Consider the following 25,543-nt stretch of genomic DNA (forward strand, 5'->3'; position numbering starts at 1 on the left):
TCTGGACGCAAATGCAACAAACCACTCTTTTTTACCGGAGCACTGACTAAGAACCCCTCCCACCCCATACAGGCTGGCATCCACAGTAATAACATATTTTTTATTAATGCAGAATGACTTAAGAGTGGGAGCATTGATAATCTCATTCTTAATCTGTTTAATGGCAAGATCTTGTTTGACAGTCCAAACAAAATTAGTTGAATTCCTGGTCAACTCTCTAAGGGGTTCCATTTTGGTGGCAAAATTTTGAATAAACTTGCTGTAATATTCGCATAAACCTGCGACAGATAATAACTTCTACTTATTGTCAGGAGCAGTGGCTTTCACAATAGCATCCACAAGGCTTTTTTTTGGTACATCGCCCTCCCCAGAAAGAGTATGCCCCAAATACTCTACTGATTTACAAAAAAACTTACAGTTACTAGCCTTGAGTGTTAACCCAAATTGTTCTAGCCTGGAACAAACCTATTTATGGTGAATTTGATGTTCACTGTCATTTTTCGAAAAAATAAGGATATCATCCTGAAAGCATTTGACATATGATCCCACATCTTTAAAAATATGGTACATGGCCCTTTGAAAAACCAAAGCGGCCGAAGCCAAACCAAAAGGCATCCTCTTGAATTGAAATAGGCCATGCGGGGTGATAAAGGCTGTAAAGTATTTAGAGTCCTCAGTGAGCTAAATCTGATGATATGCAGACCTGAGATCTAACTTGGAAAACACACATGCACCATCCAACATGCAAACCATTTCATTGATGTTAGGAAGTGGATGACAGTCAGTAACCAAATTTGAGTTCAGTGCTCTCAAATCCACACATAATCTAATACTTTTATCAGGTTTAAGTGCTAAAACAATGGGAGATACCCACAATGAAGACTCTACCTCCTCAATTATGTCATCCTTGATCACAGTATCCAACATATCTCTGAGTTCATTTCTAATACTAATAGGAACTCCCCTTAACTTTTGTTTAATCGGAATAGCATTGGGTTTGACTTTAATTCTGTGACTGAAACCTTTCAGTTTTCCCAGTTTGTCAGAAAATACCTTAGGAAAACATTGGGAAAAATCAGTGGACACAGATGAAGTACTTGTTACAGCAAGAACTGACACAGGATCTTTCAATCTAGGATTTAAAGTGATTCCTAATTTGGCCCGATCTCTCCACCCCAGTACATTCACACCTTTACAAGCAACATATAATTTGATAACAGCAGAACTACTGTTAAAAGTAATATGTACTTCCTTAAAACCAATGAACTCAATTTTAGAACCCTCAAAATTGTAACCAATAATATCTGGTACACATAAGGTATTGATGTCTACCAAATCTCCAAAAGATTCTGTACAATATTCTCGTGTAATAATAGTCCACGGAGAACCAGAATCTGCCATAAGTTCAAAAACCTTCCCTAAAATATTTTAGGAGAAGGTATTTGATCAGTTTGTGAAATATCAAAAGACTCCTGGATGGATAAAACAACACCGACTCAATAATTTCTGAAACACTCTTACTTTCATCGGAAACACATGAAACATTGCTATTAGGAAGTTTGGAGGAAGAAAAAGATGGTCTTTTAGTATCATGAAAAGACTTGACCATATTTTTGCACATTTTGGAGAAATGTCCTGAACGCCCACATTTGTTTTATTGTTTACTAATGACAGGACATTGCGGGTAAGAAGCGATATGGTCAGGATTCCCACATCTGTAACAATAGTACTGCTTGCCCGTACCATCATTTTTATAATTGTAAATATTCTTCGGTTCTTGAGATTTTACCGTGCTAACTTCAGAGCTAGAAGTAGAAGGACTAGAAGTGGTAACCTTATCTAGAGATTTAATCCACTGCTCAAGTGCTTTGGCTGTACTGATAGCCGTTTCTAAACTAGGGTCACCTAAGATCCAGAGTTGTTCTTGAACCTTCTTACTCTTTACGTGCACAATGATTTGGTCCCTGATCATCTCATCAGTCATCAGACCAAAGTTACAGTGTAAGGATAGTGCACGTAGAGCAGTAAGAAAGTCATCAAAACATTCATTATCGTCTTGAACCCTAGTAGAGAATTTAAATCTATTAAGTGCCACACTTGTAACAGGTTTGAATCTACCTTCGATCCTTAACACAGCCTCATCATACAAATTAGCATCACCACCTGACCTAACCGGTGGTAATGTTCTAAAAACTAATTGTCCTTCTGAACCAAGACAATGTAAAAATATATTCTTTTTCCTTTCTGCAGACATCCGTTCTCCATCCATGGCTTTGAGGTAAGTAAAAAATTCCTCCTTCCATCTTGTCCACGGAATAGGAGGATCACCTTTAGTTTGTAAAAATGTGGATGGAGGATCGAATTGCATTGTCAATGTCAATACAAATAAAAATTTGAAAATAAAACCCAAGTCTAGATCAGAAGTGCAGTTTGTGAAGTCAAAAGAAAGTTGCCACCTTAAAATGTTCAAATAAGAATGCTGTAAATGCAATAAGTACTTTCCAAAATTATCCAAAAGAATTAGGATGCAATGTCCCAAAACATCCAGTAGATGGCAAACAAGCAACACTGCTGCAACATCAGATTCAAAGTGCCATAATGGTTCCAAATGCACAATACTGTGTTTCAGTGAAGAAGGAATGTAAACACAAGTGAATCTCCAATGTCAAATACGCACACGCCACCCTAGAAATGTTCATAAAATCGTAATAGAGCTGAACGTAGAAAATGTTCAAAGATAGACTTGCTCGTCCGTTGTATTCTGGAACACGCTCCCTCTCTCCCTTATGGGCCGTCTAGCAGTTGCTAAGATGGTGATGCTCCCTAGAGTTCTGTATGTGCTGCAGAATACCCTCTGCCCGTTGCCCCCCCGGGTGTTTCGCACACTAAATTCGCTCCTTACATCTCTTCTCTGGGCGGGTGGTCGCAGCAGAGTTGCGTTGCGCACGGTGACGCAGTGTTGGGATGCGGGAGGCCTTGAGGCCCCGAGATTTGACTTATACTACTATGCTGCACAACTTCTCCCAGCGGCCAGATGGTTTGCTGACACTGAGAACTGGGAGTTGGCCTTGTTGGCGGGAGTGGCTTCGGACAGGGTGCTACAGCAAGCTCTCATGCAGGGTCGGGGCGCCGACGGTGCGCTGCCCTATGTCGTCAGGCATACGGCCCGCATTTGGCAGCACTTCGTTGAACGCGTTTTGCGCCGTGCGCCATTCCATAGGGATCTCTCCCTTTGGATCCTGGCCCCAATACTCAAGATGGAGGCGAATATGTCTTTCCGAGAGTGGTGCGTGGGCGGTTGCGAGACACTTGCGGATCTCTATCCGGACGACTCGTTTGTGTCATTTGAGAGAGCAGCGGACTCATTTGGACTGCGTGAGGGCCAATACCTGCATTATGGATGTCTCCGGGATGTAGCCAGGACGACGTGGCCCCAATTCCCAGAGGCGCCCGAGCTCACTAATACCCTGGACATCATCTTGTCCTGTGGCAGAGGTAGGAGACTGATTTCCCTTCTTTACTCAGCGATGCGCAGGGACTCGACTCCCCCATTGATGCCTGCTTGGAGGGCTTGGGAGGCGGACCTGGGGATTGAGTTGGGTCCGGCCCAGAGGAAGCGGATAGGGATGTTGACTCGTAAGGTCTCTTGTAATGCGCGTTTCAAATTGATACATTTTAACTTTCTCCATCGCACCTATATGACACCTGCCTCCCTCCACCGTATCTCCTCGGACAGGACAGGAGCCATACTTGCCCGAGGTGTAATGCTGAACGGGCGGGTTTCCTTCACCTGGCCTGGGAATGCCCCTTAGTACATGACTTTTGGGTCGAGGTGGTGGCGCACATTACCCGGATTACGCACCTTGCGATCCATCTGGAACCGATTCACTGTTTGCTGGCGCTAGTGCCAAAACCCAGGAAGAGGGGTCTGTCCTACAAATTACTGCAACTCCTGTTGGTTCTGGCGAGAAGGCGGGTGGCCATTACTTGGATGGGACAGAGGGCGCCTGAAATCTCCAGTTGGTTACGGGACGCTAGGGAATGGGCCTTAGCGGAGGAGTCACATATGCAGAGCTCACGAAGGGATGGGAAGCTCCGTGATGACTTACTCGCTTGGAGGGCCATGTGTATCGAGGGGATGGAGGAGGTGGACTCTGACGCTACCAGCGCGGAGCTGTTTTCCTCCGCTTCCTCGGAGTCTGATGTTGCTGGGGAGGGTTCTGGGGTGTAGTGTCTTGAGGTGATGTAGCAGTACCCTGAGTCATGCCGATATTCCTTGTTGCGTACACTTGTTTGTCATTGTGATTACCATCGACCACGTTCTATTGTGAGGTTCGCTCTGAAATGGGCCCTTGCCTATATCTCCTTATGTGATTGCATCAATGCCACAAATGCCGTTCATGGGGTTCTTGTTCTTGTTCTGTTTTTGTTTGGACTGGTAGAGCATCATCTACGAAAATTGGCGAAGAAATTGATATTGCCCAGGGGATTCTGGGAGCACAAGAGCAAATCCCTTTTATTGTTTCGCAGGTTTCACGAGTTGCCGCCCTGCCTCCGGGATGTGGGCCGTATCTGGCTGTGTACCTCCTTTTGGATCTGACCTTCCTGGTCCGTATGTGTTAACTGCCTTGTTGCTTGTATGATTTGTGCCTCTTTATTTTACTCGCCGCCAAGAAATAAAGTTTAAAAAAAAAAAAAAAAAAAAAGATAGACTTGCTCGCACATCATAGCGGAGTGGAGAAGCGTGGCTCAGTGGTTAGAGGCGGCAGACCCGGAAGCTGAGATCGGCCGTGGACCAGGGTTCGATTCTCCGCCTCGGCGGGTCTCGGGCTCATAAATTCCACGGACTCGATAATTCTCATTCCGGTGCCTACTCGACTCACGGGGTCACACTCTGCGACTCTGGGCAATAGCTTGCTTAATCTCCACTACGGCCCCTCGCGGCGGGATGCCTGGCTTTCACCTTGTGGATACCCTGCCGGGGTATCTCACAGGGGAATACCAGGACGGGTTCCCTAAGCAAGCGCTTAGATACGGTGTCGGTGATTTGCGCTATATAAATACATGTACCAATAGCGCTAAAATCAAAGTCACTGTTTCATGCGCGAGGAATCAACATCGCAATACCGTACCTGCTCATGAAATTGTAATAGAGCTGAGCGCTGAGATGTATGCACCTTTCATTTCCATCTCCGGTAACTCGGTATGAGTCGGTTACTATGGAAACAAAATGGCGGATACACGCTGTTTAGTATGCGTGTTGACGTAAAGGCGTGTATTGGTGCGTGTACACGCGATGACGCGCACAATAATTCCAGATGCAGCTTCCAGTAGAACGTTGGAAAATCTCACCGGCAAACCCAAAAATTGCTTAAAAATGCAGTTTTTCAAATCAGAACATCGACGAAAGTGGAAGACAACACCGCCTCCTAAATATTCAAGGTAAGGTAGATCGTCCGAAGCTTTGTTCGTGGATTCGATATAAATTACGCTCCTGTGCAAGAATTAGACGTGGCTGGAAAGTATAATGAGTCCCTCGTCGCCAATATTAAAACGAAAATCCACAGCATATAGTAAAAATTAAAGTCAAGGAGATAAAGCACAGCACGCCTGGCAGTCAAAGTAAATCCAGTAAACTGTACTTCGTGGAACTTGGAACCTGGTATGTAAGATGCAGGGAAGCATCATTACATTCCATGTTCCAGCAAACAGTGCACAAAGATTAATAATAAAAAGAGCATCACATGACAGAGAGAATGTAACATCATCACAATGACATTTACCTTTATACGGCTTCACCACCTCTGGACACTGAATCTTCACATTATTACACCTGTAATACACACATCATCTTTGTATTAAAAAGCAATGACAGCCACACGAACAAAGAATGGACATCACATAAGACCTGTATTTGAAATAAGATTCAGTATTAAGAGCAGCGGCTGAGGACTAGTGCTCAGTGTGTGTGACTATTTATACACAACCATTAAGATGAAAGGGGTCACCCTGTATCCTTCGGAACCTGGGTTAATAGTTATAAAGCTACAAGCGGTTCCGTTGGGTAAGAACCACGGGATACTGGTTCAGAACAAGAGTATTTTGTTCTCAATCAATTTTATAAATGTACCACACATCAGTAAGTTTTTATCAAAAAATATATTTATTAAATTATTTGTTCTGTTCTTCTATTTTTCTCACCAATTGTGTAAACAATTCTATACAAAAAGATAATGCCAATGGGGCTGTCTGACAAATAACACACAATAACAAATACACAGACAATTCAATGGGTGACCTTTTCAAATTCAAACAATAAACAAGACAATAATATAAATACTTCGTCTTTTTCAAGTCTTTCACTTTAGCTAATCCTATTTCTTAAATTAATTGCTGTTGTGAGCCAGGACATGAGATTACCTTGAAGTTTCGACCCAGTATATATATATGTATTTGTAGATACATCAAGTAGGGTCTTCTTCAGAAGAAAAGAAGGAAGTGGGAGTAGTAGTGACTGACCGTGAGTTGGTGAGAGACATTAGAGAATACAGTATTTAAGGAGGTTTGGGAAGCAAGCACTCCTTGGCATCAATACATGACGATCTCTAAATACTGAATACTGCTAATACCTTGACCCCACTACCCCCTGAAGGCCGACGTGCACATCCAGAGGGGTACACAGCTAAAGTTTGAACAGCTGGTTGATTGATGATCCTTGAATAAGAACTCTTTCCGGGCTCGGAGGAGTTAATAGATTGAATCTTGTGAATTTCCAACCACCAATGGCTGTCACACTTCCTTCTTTTGTCCTGAAGAAGACCCTTTCTGATGTATCTACAAACACCCCGTGATTGCCATTGGTTGTTATCTGTGGCATTTAGAAATGCTGGCATGGTATTGGTGCATTTTTGTCAATGTCCCTCCTTTGTGTTCTTAGCTCTCTCCCTGGCTCACTCAGAGAACATTTTGTTGGCCATCACGCTGTACAGCATGTGATGGCCCCTTCTTCTGTAACTTGTTTTGGTTTGCCTGCCCCTGCTGGTGATTTTGCAGGCCTCCAACTTCCAAGCTCTCAGCACTGGCAACCCCAGCCCCACACTCACACTGAGGAATGCAGACTAGGTTTAAAGTCGTAAATTGAAATAATGGCAGAGCCAAATCACAGGCCATCTCTTCACTACACAGCAGATGGTCGTCCCCAGTGCTCTGTGACTCATCTCTGCCATCATTTCAATTTACAACACCAAGGTTGTTATTGTTTTTGTTTGGTTACATCTTTTACTGTTTTCAGCTGAAATGGGTCTCTGAATGTCCGTGGAGGTTAAGCAGCAGTGTCAGCACTCGCCAGTCTCAGGGATCCTTACTGATCATTTCTCACTGCTAATTTCGGTGTCACCCTCATTTCTTTTTAAACAATTGATTTTGAGCGTCTTTGTGAATGGCTCTGATGTGTGCTTCAATTACGGCTTCAGCCTGCAAACCTACGGGGAAGCTCAACATCAGATTCATTTGGAAACAAATGCTCTTTACTAGGCCTGGAAATTTTCTTTTGCACAAAAGAGAAGTGAAAATATTGCAAAGATCCACATTTAGCATGGCCTCACCTCCATTAAATGTTGGCAGTTCGCACCACTTTTTTACAGTTTACAGAATCTTGTGCATGGCTCAGTAACATTCAAGAGATTGAACAGAAAGGAACGGTGAAATATATTAGTTTCCCACTATCCCGTTTAAAACATCCCAGATATATATGTTTTTTTTTTTTTGTAAAATGTGTTTTTATTCAAAATTTGCAGAAAAGGGGAAGGGAAGGGGGAGGGGAAGGGATAAAGAGAGAAAAACCAAAAAACCAACAAAAAAAAATACAGGCGACAATTCCGCCACAAATCCCTCACAGGGGAAGCTGTAATAAGCAGTCGAGGATAGAAGCGTGAAGCGGCTGAAAGAGGTGGCAAGCACAGCATCAGAGTCCAGAAGTAAGTCTAGTGCCAGCTCGAGAGTTCTCAGGACGAAGCCCATACGCAGTCCGAGGGCCAGCAGAAGAGGGGTGCAAAAAGTAATATAGAAGCCCTGCATCCCCAAGAGCTAAATAGTGCCGCAACAATTAACAAAAAACCACACCCAACTGGTTTCCCCCCCACCCCCACCCCCCAGTGGTGACGACACAGACACTCTCGCACTGTACTAAGCTGCAGAGGCATGCAATCCGGTTATATTTGGAACAGGTGGAGTGCACGGAGTGTAGGCGGGCACACCGCAGATGGCAGCCCAGATGACAAGAAACGGACCAGTGGCCCCCAACGGAACAGAAAGTTTTTAAAATTGCCCAGGAAGATGTCCGCCACTCTCTCCATACTCAGTAGTCCCCAAAGTCTCGCATGCCACAATGATATAGCTGGGGCATGTGGTTTCTTCCATGCTGCCGCCAACGTAAGCTTAGCTGCCCCTAAGCAAAGCCATTGAATGCGTTTGTCCGCCTTAGTCTGATGTTCCAATAATGGATCTCGGAGACCCAGCAAGACATGAGCCACAGAGTCCGAGATCGGATACCCCAATATCTCCTTGATGTGGGAGAGTATCTCAATCCAGAAAGGGCGAATGACCGGGCAGTCCCACCAGATGTGGTGGAAGTCCCCCAATAGGCCACACCCTCTCCAGCATCTATCCGACGAGGTTGGGAATATACGGTGGAGCTTGGCCGGGTATAAATACCAGTCATGCATGGTTTTCAAGTGGGCTTCCCTAAGGTTCACTGAATGGTTGTGCGTCACTATGTCCTTCCAGAGGTGCTTCCATTCATCGTCAGAGATGTCTCGATCCAAAAGGACCTCCCACTGTTCCATATAGTGGGGGCGCGGGGCGACCGCAGTGGCCAGAAGCAGCCCATACAAGAAGGAGATCGTCCCCCGCATTGCGGAAGTGCGGAGCTGAAAGGATTCGAAAGGGGAAGGCGGTCGTGTAGCGGCCTCGCCCATCTCTGCCGATGTTGCCTAATGGAGAAGCTGGGCATGGCGAAAGCGCTCAGTGACCGGAATCCCATAGTCGCGCATGCAGTTGTGAAATGTGAGGGGAACCCTCCCGTGAAACAAGTGCGTAAGTGCCCTACAGCCTCCCTCTCGCCACAGCCTAAAGGGTCCCTCCTGTAAGGCCGGTGGAAAGGCCGGGTTGAAGTGAATGGGGGTGAAGGGAGACGGAAACGTGGTCCAACGGTCGTCGCCAGTGACCGTGTCCCACACCTTCAGAACCGTGCTAGTAGGAGTGCTAATGTAAGCATTTTTAGGTCGGTCCGCTTTGGGCTTCCAGATCAAATCCCAAATCGACCTCCCCGCCACGGCCCTGTCCATATGCAGCCAGTGTTTCTCTGAGAGCTGCTGGAACCATTCCACTATCACCCGTAGCTGCGCAGCCTTGTAGTATAGGAGCATGTCAGGGAACCCAACTCCTCCCTCCTTCCTCGGTCGTCGCAGCGTCGTAAAGGGAATACGAGCCCGTCCACCCTGCCAGATAAACTTCAGCATCAACGTCCGCAATCGGCTGAAGAAGTCCATGTCAATAGGAATAGGGAGGGCCTGGAAAAGATAAAGAAATTTAGGCAGGAGGACCATTTTAAGAGCATGTATCCTGCCAAGCCACGAGAGGAATTTCGGTTTCCACCGATCCAGTTCATTCCGTATCATGGCCAGCAAGGGGGGAAAGTTAGCCGCGAACAGGGATCCAATAGTAGGCGTTAGATGTACCCCCAGATATAGTAAGGAGGCAGGAGCCCATGGTAGGGCCGTCAGCAAGCGCACCCGTTCAACTTCCGCTGGGGACAGGGTTAGGTTCAGGATGTACGACTTGTCGAAGTTGACTCTGAATCCCGCCACCGCTTCAAACCGGGAGAGCTCCTCGCGGACATGCGGCAAGGACTGAATCGGGTCTCCCAATGACAACAGTACATCGTCCGCAAAAAGGGATATTTTGTGCTGTTCCCCCGTGAAGGGAAGGCCCTTGATTTGATCATTCTCCCGGATTGCCAGAGCCAGGGGTTCGATACTCAAGGCAAAGAGGAGAGGGGAGAGGGGGCACCCCTGTCTCGTACCCCGGGAGTGAGGGAAGCAAGCAGACCGGTGTCCGTTAATCAGTACCCTCGAGGTAGGGCTATGATAATTCGCACGGATCATCGTGAGGAATTGGCGCGAAAACCCAAAGGCAGTGAGGGTGCGAAATAGGAATCCCCAGTCGACACGATCGAACGCCTTCTCCGCATCCAGCCCCACTAGCACTGCCGGAATGCGGAATCTGGTGGCCTTCTCTATCAGATGTAGCACCCTCCGTAAGTTGTCATGAGTTTGCCGTCCCTTAATGAAACCGGACTGGTCCGGATGTATAATAGCCGGCATCAGATCTTGTAGCCGGCGGGCGATGATAGAGGAATATAATTTAGCCTCCACATTCAAGAGGGCTATCGGGCGGTATGATGCGCATCTGGAGGGGTCCTTCCCCTGTTTGGGGATCACGGTGATCATGGCCTCGGCCATAGTGCCAGAAGTCTCCCCAGTGTCCGCCATTTCGTTGAAGAGGGAGACCAAGCAGTCAACCAGTTCAGATGCAAAGGATTGGTAGAAATAAGCGGTATACCCGTCCGGGCCGGGAGCCTTGTTAGGCTTCAAGGCTTTAATTGCTTCGAGCACCTCCTCCCTGGTAAAGGGAGCCGTCAGCTGTTCGTTCCGGTCATTGGAGACCTGCGGGAAGGGAAGGCCCGATAGAAATGAGTCTTGCGCACTCTGATCTAGGGAGTCACCCTTATAGAGTGCCGCATAAAACCGGCCAAAGATGTCCGCTTTATCCCCATCCCGGTGATGCACGGAGCCCCCCGAATCCTGAATCCCCCCAATATATTCTTTCTCCCTTTTCTCTCGAAGTTGACGGGCCAAATGTCGACCCACCTTGTTCCCCTGTGCGTACGACACCCGTCGCAGTCTCAGGAGGGTGAACTCAGCACGATTGTTGTAATGGGCTTTCAGCTTTCCCCTGACAGCCGTCAGCGGTCGGAGTGTCACACGAGAGGGGTTCAGTTTGTGAGCCCACTCCAGGCACTCGAGTTGAACCTCTAACTTTTCCCGTTCTTCCCTCCTCAATCGATTAATGGCCGCATTGAGGCCTATGCAGGTGCCCCTCAAGGAGGCCTTACAAGCGTCCCAAGTGTTGAATACAGACGTGTCTGAGGCTGGGTTGAGCGTCAGGAACTCCTTGATGGGTTTCCTTAGCTCCCTACAAGAGGTATCATCTCGTACTAGAGCCGCCGGGAAGTACCATTTCCGAAAGCCATCCCCCCTCCCTGACCACTGTAGCAGGAGTACCAAGAGGCTATGATCTGAGACAGAGAGCGGAAAGATCCTGGAATCGCGGACATCTCCTCTGAGCGCCTGGCTCAAAAATATATGATCTATGCGGGAATAGGTGTGGTGCCCGTGGGAGAAAAATGTATAGTCCCGGGCCTGTGTGTGCACGGCGCGCCAGCCATCTATCAGCCCCAACTCCCCCATCTGGTCTTTCGTTGCGGTGGAGAAAACACTAGAGTCCGTCCTCTGGGCACGGGAGCTGTCTAGGGTTTTATCCCACACCATATTGAAATCCCCCATGGCAAACAGATGGCCCTCCACAAAGCCTCCTACCTTATCCATCAGTCCCTGAAGAAAGCTATTCTGTTGGGCGTTGGGCACATACACCACCACAAACGTACATAGACGGACATAAAGCACCCCTTTGACCATCAACCACCTGCCATCTTTATCACTACACACCCCCATAGGCTGGAATTGGATGGACGCCAGGAAGAGAAGAGCCACCCCCCTGTGCTTAGTAGAGACAGAAGATCTATAGATGAGGGGATATTGCCTGTGTCGGAGCCGGAGCTCGTCCTTGCGTGCTAGGTGGGTCTCCTGGAGGCCCACCACATCTAGATGATGGTCCAACAAATATTTCCATAGCTTTTGGCGTTTCTGCGGGGAGTTGAGGCCTTTCACGTTCCATGTGCCAATACTAAGAGGCATGAGGAAACTTCAAACCCCACTGCTTCACAGTAGCAAGAACCACAAATCTCCAATCATCCCATACTCCACATATCCAATCTCCCCCCTCCTCAGCCAGTTCCCTTAGCGCACTCCAGGTCAGACCCCTCTCTAACCACGTCCGTCCTCGCTCCCAGTCCCCTGCACCCCACTCCCCCGGTCATAGGGGAAGGATTCTAACAGATAACCGCTCCTCGGAGCACAACACGGAGAGACAAATGCCATGAGGGACCAGTAATTCGAAGCCCCCATACGGACAGCACCTATAGCAAGCATCCAGCAGTCGCCACCACCACCAAACCCACCCCAACACCCGCCCCAACAGAACCCCCCCTCAACCCCCCCCTCCTGTCCACTTCCCCCCCTCCACCCCAACACCCCAAGAACCCAGAACAAAAAGCAAAATAGTCCTGGATGAAACAAACCCTGAGCGAAACTACCCAGGGGGCGGGGTCGGGAACCCAACAATGGATCTACCATGGCCGAAGACCGGGATGTCTTCTCAGAAAGTACATATATATCCCCGGTACCTGAGTATACATGTCCCTCCAGCACCCATGGCCCAGCTGTCCGATGATCGGGCCGCCCCGGAGCTCTGCTGAGAGGACATCAGCGTCGGGGAGGCCACAGAGGCCACCGCACTCCCTCTCTCCTGTAGGCTAGTCGTGCGATCAGGTCTTCTGCGACTCGTCTCCGGACCCACTCTGTGCCAAGATGAGGAGCGACGCCTCCTCCGCGGTGAAGGACTGCGAGGGCCAGGCGCAGGGGCCTCGTCGTCAATCCCCAGAAGCTCCTTTGCCTCCCGAAGGGACCGGATCTGTGCCAGTCTATTCTGCCATCGAAAGACTATGCGGAAGGGGTGACCACAGGAGTAGGAGATGTTGTGCTCTCGCAAGTAGGCCGTGACCGGGCGGAATTTGCGCCTCTTCTGGAGCGTTGTGGCTGCCAAGTCTTGATAGAGCTGAGGACGATGTTCCCGGAACTGCAAGGAAGGAATGTCCCTCGCCTTCCTAAGGATTCGCTCCTTGAGTTGGAAGTCGTACACACATACAAGTATGTCAGGAGGAGGACCACCATTACGCCTGGGCAGCCCCACTCTGTGGACTCTATCCATCCTGATTTCATGCAAGTCCTCTTCGTCCAGGATTTGAAGAAAGAGCGCCTGCACATAGCCTCGGAGGTCTCCCGCTTCGCCATCCCATGGTACCGCCCGTATGCGGATGTTGTTCCGACGGGAACGATTCTCCAGATCCTCCGCGTGAGCCTGTAGGTCAATGTTCTGTTCCATAAGACGGAGCACGTCCTGCTGCAGTAGATGGACGTCATTGGCCATGCTGAGGTCGTGGTCTTCCAACGTGGCCACTCTCTCTCCGAGACCATCGACGTCCCTCCGCACCTCGCGGAGATCCGACGCAAGTTGGGCGCGGAGTTCCGAGATATCTTCTTTTATCGAGGCGAAGAGTTCCGTCATGAAGGCCTTGGTGGCCGGGGCCTCATCATCTGTTCTCCCAGGCGAAGCACTAGGGCCTGGGGAGGCTGGTGGCTGGGAGCTCTTGGACATCCCCTCCTTACCAGGTTTCCCCTTGCGTTGCGTGGAGGCCATCACTGCCGCACCCCTCCGCCCGGTGGAAAGGCGAGAAAGCACTGTGCAGGAGAGCGGAGCACCGCCAAGTCTTGCCGTTAGTCCTAGGCAGGAGCGCTGCCCAGCGGCCACAAGCAGCCCTCCGGCCCTGCAGTGGTCAAGAAGATCCAGGCGCTACAGGCTGAGAACCCCCGTAGCTCCAGCACACAGACGAGTCGCGCCAAAGCAGGGGAGTGCGTGATGGTTTACCAAGTGCTGTCCCGTCTGAGGCCTGCAGCGTAGGCTAAGTTCCACCGGGCCTGGGAGCCGATCGGGGCGCCCCCTGTTTTCTCCCACTGGGTCCGTAGCTAGTTCCGGCCAGGTCCCCGAAGTGTAGCTCCTCGGCCAAAGCTCGCCTCCAGGTGACGACGGGGTCCTGACCTCTCAGGCACATTGTCCTCTGGGGGGCCCTGATGCCCCTCGCTGAACAGCCTCAGCGTGCCTCTTCTGGCCCCTCGACGGGCCCGGCAGCCCACACGTGGGCAGGGAAGCCTCGGCGTGTGCTCGCGTCTCTGGGTGCCTCCGGTGGGGTCCCAGCCCAGGAAGTGCTTCCGCCACGCCGGCAATGCAGAGGGCCCAGGTCCACGATCTTTCGCGGCTGCACCCGGCTCACGAACCCCAGATGAACCTGCCCGGGTAGAGCCTCTTCCACACCTCTACAGCCCTCCAGGCCGGCTCAGGTGGAAGTCCGCCGGTCCGCCCCAGGCAGCGCCGCTAGCGCGATTCGCAGCGGACAGGACCTCCGGCGGCGGCTAGGCTGCAATCCCCGGCCTCGCGTAGCTCACCGGTCGGACCGGGAGGCGCCGTCTCTTCGGCCCCGCCTCCGTTCAATTGGCGGCGGAGTACTCAGGTTCGGGCGCAGGCGATGTGGCACCCTACCGTCCGGCGGCGCGGTCGGCTCTCCGCATGGCTCGCCGACTCCACAGCCCCCACTGCGCAGCAAGGGCGCCCCAGGGACGTCCAGCAGCGTCGGCCGGCCGTGCCGCTCCGCTGTGTCCTTCCCGGCTGCGGTCGTCGCCAGCAGTCCGGCTCTTCTCCAAACACCGGCCACAACCCCTAGGGAGTCCGGGGCCGGCCAGGAGCCGTTTCAGAGTCCGGGGACAGGTGCTAGGCAAGGCTATGAGGAGGCCCGGCGCCGGAGGGACAGTAAGGCACGTCTTACTCCGCCGCCATCTTGGCCACCTATGTTTTCTTTTTTAATGCATCCACGCACCAAAGATCATGATATGGTTTTAGCACGTGAACACCTAACTTATTATGCTGCTATTTTTATGGTTAACTTGATTTATTTTATATACTTGTGATGGTAAGATTAATTGTGATCTTATTGTATATATTCTAATATTAATATGACTTGTCCATAGATGTTTTAAATGTATAAGCACAAGGTACTTTATCAAATAATACAGTAAGCACGATAGCAAATAGAATGCTATTGTAAGGCCTAGAGGTACTTACAAAAAGAAACAGCCAGCGGGGAATGTTAACATGACTGAAGGACAAGGAAAAGGTGTCAGACATAATGCATCTAATAGCATATTTTCTTAGGAGCACCCGATGTGGAACTTGTTTCTCTTACTTCCCCTCCCTACTACCTGTTTGGAAATGTATATACTAAGTGTAGTGTAAAGTGATGTGCTTTTATGGTTTTTACAATGAAATCGAATAAAGATATCTGTCTATCTATCTATCTGTCTATCTATCTATCTATCTGTCTATCTACCTACCTACCTACTGTTTGTGTGCTGCATACATACTCTACGCATTGCCTCTAAGTTAAGCCTGGCTGCTTTTGTGCCAAGCTACCAGAGGGTTAAGCACTGATCAATTCAGTGTGGTTGTTGATTGAGTGGGGTTCTCACCCCCTCAACTAATCACCAAGGGGCATATTACCAAGCAATAGCGATAATTATCGCTATTGCTTGGTTAGCGGGAAAAAAATATCGCCGAGCACCGAGGAATATTACCGCTGAGATACCTTGATATTATCAAGGTTTATCTCAAAAGCGGTAAAAATCCTGCGAAATGCATGAATATCGCTGAAAAATCAGCGATATTCATGCATTATCGTGACAATGCTCTTAGCCATGTTATCCACCTTCCATTGGATAACATGGCTAAGAACTGCTTTTAGCAGGTGTTAGCTTTTGGAGATATTTGCGCTTAGCGCGAATATTTCCAAAAGTTGTTCATAGGAGTTAGAGATGTTAGCGACTGTTTTCAGTCGCTAACATCTTGGCACGCCCACTTTGGATGTCATTAGCGATAATTATCGCTGACATGCAAAGTGGGCCCCTAAATGCCCGCTATCGCCTAAAAGCTGTCGCTAACACCAGTTGGTAATAGGGCGATAAAATTATCGCCGCATTAGCGGGAAAAAGTCCCGCTAATGCGGCGATAATGCCCTTGGTAATATGCCCCCCAATTTCTTGCAGCTACAATAGAGTGAGACTTAGTGAGACCACAGGAGGAGGTAGAACAGAGAGAGACCCAATGAGAGGACAGGAAGCATAACTGAAGGAGATCTAGAGATCACAGAAGGAGGTACAACAGACCCAGTCCTTGTGAGGCCACCGGAGGGGGTCAGCAGAGCCAGGCCTGATGATAGCACAGGAGGGCACACCAGACTCAGAGCGTATAAGGATTTTAGGAGGCACACAACAGAGTCAGTCCTTGTGAGAGGCATGAAAGGAAATCAGAGCCAGGCCTCGAGCGACTAAAGGAAGGTACAACAGAGCAAGGCCTCATGAGGCCACGGGAGGGTAAAACAGGGCAATACCTTATAAGACCAGAGTCGGGTGCACCTGAGACAAGCCTGGTCAGACTACAGGGGAGTATAACCAAGACAGGTCTTGTGATCACAGGAAAGGACAGCAGAGCCAGGTCTCAAGAGACAACAGGAGGAATATGATGAAGCGAGAACAGTGAGATCACAGCCAGGCCTTACAACACCAGAGGAGGGGAGAGCATAGCCAGGCCTCAAGGCCACAGGAGGGGAAAGCATAGACAGGACTCAAGGCTGGAAGAGGGTACAACAGACACAAGGGCGTGAGACTACAAGAGTGGAATAATGGAGGCAGAATGTCTACAAACATCAAGAAGATTTTACAGGACTCTGTCCGTCTCTGGACTGGCCTTCACCCGCCAGGTCTCTTTCCATGTAAAACCTCAATTCAATGATCCAGAGACATGTTCTATGTCCTACTGCTCTCAGATCACATCACTCCTCAATTGATGAAACCCTGCTTCTAATAAATAACCAAGCTCCAAATATGCACCTTCTCCCTCTTTTCTGACGAGTCAAACAATCTTAAGCGCAGCAGCAGAGTCTGTAGTACTTACGGACGTGCAACTGTGGGTCTAAAGCAAAGCTGGAATAAAAAAATTAGAACCCGCCTCCTTCTTTTATTTTTTAAAAACCAGGGCTAATTCTTCTTAATATTTTTAACTTTTGTTCTGCGTCTCATTTGCTGGCAGCTGCAAAAATTAGTGAATCCTATGCGGCAAAGCAATTTTTGCACCATTCTAGAATCTCACACCACCTCAGGTGACACATTTCGCCCAAAAAGAAAGCCCAGAACTGTTCTCCTTGCAGTGCTAGATGGTCTTAGAATGGCTGTGGATGTCAACACAAAAGACATGAAGAACTTATGTTTATTCGCTATTAAATGTAAGAAACTGGTGGTGCATATGTGCACAGGGTCGGACAAAACACACTCACTGATGGCTGCCTTGCAAAGGATGTATTAAGTGCTCATAAGTATGTAAGTGGCAATGATGATTCAAAGGGTAAGCCATTTGAGAAAGTGTCATTTCATGGAAAATTATCATTTTATTAGAATAATAATGCTTAATTTAGGTATGGTTCAAGTGGCATAACTGGACTGAGCCTGGCTGCATTACTTAAGGGGCTTGTTTAAATGTTGTGCTCGTGCATTGTTTTCTATCCTCTTTAGAAAATCTTCAAAATTCAGCTTTAGCCCCTGTATTCCTCTGTATGTGCAAAGCAGCTCTCCCCAAGCTGGCTTGGCCGGGGGGCCGTGCATTGAAACGAGGTTATTGAGCTCAGCCTGTATTTCCACCCTTGTCATTATAGCTGTGGAACAGTCCATTGTAAGATTAATTTCTCGTGTATGATTTCCTTTGTGCAACTAATCATGTGGTTAACGACTGAGATAACGGGTTTTTAGGAACCCGCTGGTGTCAGGGGATAACACCCGATGACCTCTGAGTTCTCCCTTGTTCCGGACCACAGAAACACGGAGTCTTCTAGTCGCAGTCAAAGATCAAGTTTATTGGTAGCTACCAAGTAACACGTGTCCCAGAAGTACACCACACGGAGAGTAGGTTCTTGGGAGACTGTTCGTTTTTACAGAACCAGCCGTCTCCTTATATACAAAATATATGGCTTCTAGCAAGAATTCTTGAGTTTATGGTATGGCAACACACATATTTCTACAACAATACAAAGAGCGAAGTCATGTAAGCAAGCCCATATTTTAGATGTCCAGTTTGCTGATAGATTAGCTAGTTGGATCGGGAACTCCCATCAGATATCGATGAAACACCAATAAAGGAAGGTACAACCCAGCCATAAAACTGGCCATAAACAAGATACGTGGACAGGTGCATGTTTGTAGAAAGCATGGTCTGTATGTAGTGAATGGTTTGTGGAATGTTATGCGTAGATGCTATCGTATTCGGCCACTGGGCGAGGGGCTGCCCAAACAGGTTTGGCCGAAGACAGCGGAGTCAGTTAGGACGGGGTCAGGGGGAAGTCAGAGAAGGTGGACGTGTCCTTCTTGATCAAGCTCGACCTTTAATTGACTTAACATGAGGGCAAGATGTAAGATGGATGCCGTTCACAAAATGGAGTCTAAGGGGTTGGGACGGAAGCTACGATTTTGAGGTGTTGGCAACCCTCGATTGTGACGAAAATACATAGGAATGATGTCCTACTCATTATCGGTTAATAGATACCAAAATCGTTATGGTACGTTGAGGTTTTGTGATACGGGTATTGGACCTCGATATAGACAGAACAACAGGGTCCAGATTTTCAGTACCACAGACCCTCCTTTTGCCCTCATATAAGGCAATAACTCATGCTAATCTGAGTCCAAATCGGTATGACGAAATTCGTGGAGATGTTGCTGTAGCATCATTCTGTTACTCAGCTCGTTCTGTGACACAGGCTTCCGTACACACGAGGTAGCACAGAGGCCACATAGTGCAGGTGTGGTATATAAATAAATAATACCGGGACTATTTTTGAATTACATTAACAATAACAGATAGCTCAATAAATAAGAGGCAGGATCCGATGTGTCCGAGTCAAAAGGATTTATTCAGGCAAAAAGGAAGGGACTGGAACGGGACAGCCTGAAATAAAATAAGAAGGAAGGCAGCTGCACCATTTCATCGACAGTGCAGCATATATATAGTAAAACATTACATTACATTACATACAGTAGGCGTAACTTATGACAAACGTAAGATAAGAAGGCATGGGTGGAAAAAGAAGGCGTGTACAGGGCGTGCATTGAGACATGTGGTATGAACGTCACAGAAGTGTCATGAATGGGGCGGAAACATGGAGGGGGCTACCTGAGCAGCTGGGACCTTTAACCTAGTGGTGCGCGCAAAACGGCCAATGACGTGTTACTAGGGAGAACTGGGGGCTATGACTTCTGCACTAGAAGAGGAGACTAAAGTCTGCGGTGTCAGGACGACATGTACCTATGGCATATCTGGTATCTGGTGTTTGGAGTACATGTTGATAGAATCCAAAAGTTATCGGGGCAAAGGCTACTTGATACTAAGACTGGTGCATGCATTATTCTACATGTATTGCGTGTGCTAGGAATATTCTATGAATATTAATACAGTATTTCTCTTGCATGGAGACAGAAAGGCTAGACCATAGCTGAAACTGTTGATGTGGTTCAGTAGCTTAGGAATGCAGAGAAGGAGGGCTGGACTGTTAACTAGAAGCATAACATACTCTTGGCAGACAGGCGGGCAGAGCCAGGCCGGGCACTGCGCGGCAGGAAGTAAGTGAAGGGTCAGGGATGCAGGTGGGGGCTGCATCGCTCCTCGGAGTGGATTCAGGAGACTGGAGCTTGAATCTGGTGTCCGGGCCCCTTTTGAGGCCTAGTAACGGGGACAATTCAATGAATTAACGTGCACACTGTAAAACGTGGCAACATAGGCCTAATACTCGTTGCTTTCACGAGAACTGGAAACTGGCATACTAGAGTTGGACACAACTATAATTGCGTCTTTAATCGATCATAGGGGGATACATGCATATCGATCATGCACATATAACATAGGATGGGGAACTCGTAGGCACATATAACATGGCAAAATTTACTTTTCCACATTCCCTCCTTGTGCCCTACGTTTCCATCAGGAAACATCAATATTCATGATACCATCTATCTGTTCATATAGCATCATTTGCTCGTCTCGAATTGTATTGGAACGGAATTTAGGACTAGGAATACAAGAGGTAGCACACATGCCCCAAATCGCAGGGCCACATTGTAAACAGAGGCAGCAACTGAATATGATCATTACTGCTATACCTAGGAATGACAATACGTTCCATCCCCAGGCAGATATGATACTCCAGAGCCAACCGGACCATGTCCAGGTGCCTGGATTCTGGTGTAACTGATGGGCAATTTTATGAAGTCTGGTTATAGCTGAATAAACAGACGGCGCGTTATTAGGAATGAAAATGCAGCAACTAGATCCGATGACTCTACATGCTCCTGCTCTATCGGCCAGTATGACGTCAAGAACGAGACGATTTTGGAGCACGACAAAACGCATAGCAGATTGCTCTTTGGTTAAGTTACCTAGAGCGGAAGTAGTCTCATTCACTACTGCTTCAAGGGTTCTGGTTAACCTACGTATTAACTTACTATTCTGGACAGGACCTATAAAGAAAAAGAAACCTTTATTGTAGTCTTGATATTGTTCTAGAGCAGTTTCAGTTTGGTCGACAATTGGGGACTCAGTCTCCCTTCTATGTCTAATGTGTACTAGATGTGTGTTTCTGTGATAATCAGATGGGGCTAGAAAAACTGGTGGCAGTAGGAAGGCAATATAACAGGTTCCATCCCAATCGAGGGGCAGACGAACATATGCGGTCTGACCACAAACAAAATAAGAATGACGTGAGGCTTTGAAAATAGATTTCCCACTGTCACTATACTCGACCACAGTAGTACAATCACTATGTCCTACATGTGCGGAACCATTCTTTCTGACACATAATTCGCCTTTGACTGGTAGTACTGAAATAGCAGGCAAATCTGGAGTAGTATCGGACTGAACATTCAAAACCATGAAATTCGAGGAATAATTACCTAAATCATATACTTCATTTTCTAGATCTAACCCTGTTCTATGGGAAAGACCTTGCTTGTCTGGGAAACATGTACGATTCGGAAGAGACATATCAGTTGAGGATGACGTTAACGTGGACCATGCTCCACACGAACCATTATGTGAAAACGGATAGGGAAAGAGTGGCAGAACTCCCTTCGGTGTCTGGAAAGGGGGAAGTCGACCACACACCCAACAATTAGTGGCATTGCTGGTCTGGTGTGAATAGTGCAACATTCGGATAAAAGTATTATTACGCATAGCAAGACGATAGGATAACTCGTGAGGAGGCAGATCACTAAATGTGTGCTCTACTGTAATATTAGAAAACATATGTACATGTGAAATAGGAAAACATAAATGTAACGCATAACTTATGCATGTAACCATAAGGCTCAGGAACAATAAAAAGAATAGAACGATAATACATCTCTTAGAGTTTTGACTAACTCTCTCACTGTGTGGGTCTATCTCATACATGTCAGGAACCTGTCTAACCGTTTCACCCGAGAGGGACTTAGACAATTAAACTGGCTGACTTACTAGACCTCAGCTTCGATTTATACTCCTGCTGCGGAGTTTTCTCTAACAGGGGAATTTTAGATTCAATGTCTGGGCAGTCCTTGAGAACGGGGCAGTCCTTGTGAAAAGTTTTAGGTTTCAGTCCGTGGAATTTCTTGACGTGGCTCACGTGTAGCCACCCTTTTCTGTTTTCCACCTTCACAGCAGTCCGGGTGGTGAGAAGGACTAGACGGGGTTCCTTCCAGCGAGGCTCCAGCGGACTTGAACGATCAAAGTTCCTTATAAGGACCATATCACCCGGAACGACCTCATGCGGTTTCACCTCGGTGTTGTCTGGAAATGCAGCGGCAACCTGTGAACGACAAGATTGTAGTGCAGACATCAAGGAGGCAAGGTAATCTGTCAACATATTACTGTCAATATCGGTAATGGTACGGGGTCTAGGTGTACCCCACATGTTAGGGGGGCGACCAAACACTATCTCGTAGGGAGATAGACCTGAACGGGAATGAGCGACCATTCTCATATAAAAAAGGGCAACTGGCAGTGCTACTATCCAATCTACACCTTTCTCTGCACACACTTTTGCAATGCGGATTTTCAGGGTCTGGTTATGTCTCTCTACGAGACCGGCTGCTTCAGGATGGCGTACACAATGGAACTTCCACTGGTACCCTAACAGGAGGGAAACTTGTTTCATGAGCTCGGATGAGAATGGCTGGCCGTTATCTGAATACACGACCCTAGGTAATCCATAGCGGGGAAAGAACTCACAAACCAACTGCCTGGCAGTGGTCGCAGCTGTGTAATCTGGAACTGGATATGCTTCTGTCCACCTGGACAAAGCGCATACAACTACGAGGACATACTTGAAACCTCGACATCGCTCCATCTGAATATAATCCATCTGGAGGACTTCAAAAGGGTGGTCAGGAGGATGGAATCCACCTTGTTCCACCGGGACACTTTTACCTGGATTGAACTGACAACATATCATACAGGTACGGACTTTCTGCTTGGCTGCTGCTCGTAAATGCTTGTTGAACCAAAGGTTCTGGATACTGTCTAACATGGCTTTTTCTCCTAGATGTGCTGGACTATGTGCGGTGTTAATAATGATTTGAACCATAGAGTCGGGGAGAAACCATGTGGCTTTTCCCTTCGTCAACCATCCTTGATCTGTCTGGACCCCTCCTTGTTCGGACCATTTCTTGATTTCATCGGGAGTAGCATGTAACTGTATATCTATGACATCTTGTGTAGGGTCCTTAACTGTCATACAAGTAGTCTGATCTGGAGTGAGTGTCAGTGTCGTGTTAACTGGAATGTCTGGAGTCTGAGCTGTGAGCTTGGCTGTTCGATCTGCTAGATCGTTACCTTGGGAAATGATATCAGTGACTTTCGTATGTGCCTTGCACTTCATGATAGCGATAGCTGTCGGTAAATGTATTGCATCTAACAGAGCTTGAATGAGGAGACCATGCTGAATCTTGGTTCCATGAGAAGTCATGAAACCTCTCTCCTGCCAGAGCACTCCAAAGTCGTGTACGACTCCGAATGCGTAACGTGAATCTGTGTATATGTTTACTTTCAGGTTCTTGGCACGTATGCAGGCTTGGGTCAGAGCGACAAGCTCTGCTGCTTGAGCAGACAGGGTGTCAATACGATGTGTTTCTATAACTTCGGTTTCAGTAGTCACTGCATACGCGGCTACTAGTTCTCCTGTACTTGTTCTCATACATGAACCATCCACATAAAGTGTCAGGTCGGGATCAGGTAATGCAATATCTGTCAGATCTTGTCTTGGCTTTGTCATGGTGTTAACAACTTCCACACAGTCATGTGTGGCAGGATTTGAAGTAACTGACGGTAATAGTGTAGCTGGATTTAAAATGTTGCAGCGTCTGATTTCTATGTGTGGCTGAAATAGTGTCCGTTCATAACCTGTTAAACGTGCAATTGTCAAGTGCTGAGTCTGTGTTCGGTTTAAAAGAACTTCCACGGAGTGTGGAACTTGTACTGTCAGGGAGTGTCCTAACACTATGGAATCACTTTGTCTGATAGCTAGAGCTGTGGCTGCAACTGACTTGAGGCACGCAGGCAGAGCCTGGGCCACTGGATCTAATGTGCTAGAAAAATAAGCACAGGGCTTGTATTGTCCTGCTTGATCTTGTGTGAGAACAGATAATGCAGTACCATCACGTTCTGTAACAAAAAGTGTAAAAGGCTTACTGTAGTTCGGTGTTGCTAGAACAGGTGCATTACATAAAGCTTTCTTTAACTCATTAAAAACAAGTGTATGTTCCTGGGTCCAAGGGAGGACAGACGATACGGCTGCCTCCTGTGTCGTTAACTGTATCAGTGGCTTGGCTAGAAATGCATACTGAGGAATCCATTGTCTGCAGTAAGAAGTGAGGCCGATAAAAGCTCGCACCTCCTTCTGCGTCCTGGGCTGTGGAAGACGTGCTACCAACTGGATGCGGTCAGGTGTCAACTGCCTACCCCTCTTGGACAGTAAGTGTCCTAAGTAGACCACTTGCTGGACACAGAATTGCAATTTGGAAGGGGACACCTTGTGCCCCATCTCGGCCAGAAAATACAGAACTGTAAGTGACGCACGTTCGCAGTCACGTTCAGAACGGGCTGTGATCAGTAGATCATCGACATACTGGAGCAGGGCAGTGTCAGCTGGCATGTGGATATTGTCTAGTTGTCTCTTAAGTGCCTGACTGTAAATGCTAGGACTTTCTGTGAAACCTTGAGGTGCTCGTGTGAATTTATAGCTTCTTCCATTTAAACAGAATCCGAAAAGGAACTGGCTGTCTGGATGAATGGGGACACTGAAAAATGCGTTCTTGAGATCGATAACTGTAAAGAACGTGGCTTCAGAATCAATGGCTGTCAATAGAGAAGAAATATCTGGGACCACTGGGTACTGTGGTACAATACATTTATTAAGTTCTCGAAGGTCGATCACTAATCGATAAACTGGAGGTGCATTTGGATCAGTACGTTTCAGGACTGGAATGATAGGAGAATTACATACATTGGAGTCAGTTTCTACAACCACTCCTTGAACAATAAGTTTGTCAATAATTTTGGATAAGGCTGCTACAGCCTCAGGTGGCAATTTGTACTGTCTGATTCGTGGTAGAACAACACCTTGCTTTAGAGTCACACGATGGGGTGTGATATGCAAACAACCTACATCAGTTGGACCTTGCGCCCATAAATGCTGTGGTACATTCAATAATCTTGGATCAAAATCACGTAATACATAATGACCTTTGAAATCACGGAGGAACAGACGGACCCCTTCTGGGGAGCAGCATATGACTGCTCCTAATTCTTTTAAAGTCTTAATGCCTAACAAATTTTCTGGGCAAGATTTCGTGAGTAACAGATCTGTAGTTCGGGACAATGGACCAACCTCTAGAGTAACTGGTTTCGATATTTCATTAACAATAGGCTTTCCTGAAAATCCAAGGGAAACATTTCTAGAGCCTGAGAGTGGAGCCCCTGGAACCTCGTCATGACTGATGGTAGTCCTACTTGCCCCTGTATCAATCAGAAACTTCCTGTCTTTCCCCAATACTTGACTATGTACATAGGGACCCTCTTGATCTACAGGTATCTCGATGAGAGGCAAGCCTACCTCCCTCTCTAGGCTGTTTCATGAGTATGGCTGATAATCTGGGTACTCTGCCTGTGCATACTGGTACATTTGCTGTGTAACATGCTGTGTTGCAGCTATAGGCTGCGGTGCTGTAACTGACTGTTGTGCATTCTGTGGTGGCTGGGAAGTCTGTGTGACTTGTTCTTGTCTAGGCGGACGTGGTCTTTCTTTAGTTTTACCAGTAGCTATGTTGTGTTTCAGAACTGCACATTCGTTTATAAAATGACCTGGCTGTTTACAGTAATTGCAGGTCCCTTTAATGGGAGCTGCAGG

General features: G+C 47.6%; 1 pseudogene across 1 annotated transcript in view; it reads right to left on the reverse strand.

The window, feature by feature from the left end:
- LOC144754207 (E3 ubiquitin-protein ligase TRIM39-like) overlaps window positions 1–25,543 on the reverse strand; it is a 214,047-nt pseudogene that overhangs the window by 15,815 nt on the left and 172,689 nt on the right. The window contains exon 5 of the transcript XR_013594682.1: window positions 5,784–5,833. The product of XR_013594682.1 is annotated as an E3 ubiquitin-protein ligase TRIM39-like (transcript). The remainder of the gene's footprint in view (window positions 1–5,783; window positions 5,834–25,543) is intronic.

Source organism: Lissotriton helveticus, chromosome 5_1 (genome assembly GCF_964261635.1).
Source record: "Lissotriton helveticus chromosome 5_1, aLisHel1.1, whole genome shotgun sequence".
Taxonomy (NCBI): domain Eukaryota; kingdom Metazoa; phylum Chordata; class Amphibia; order Caudata; family Salamandridae; genus Lissotriton; species Lissotriton helveticus.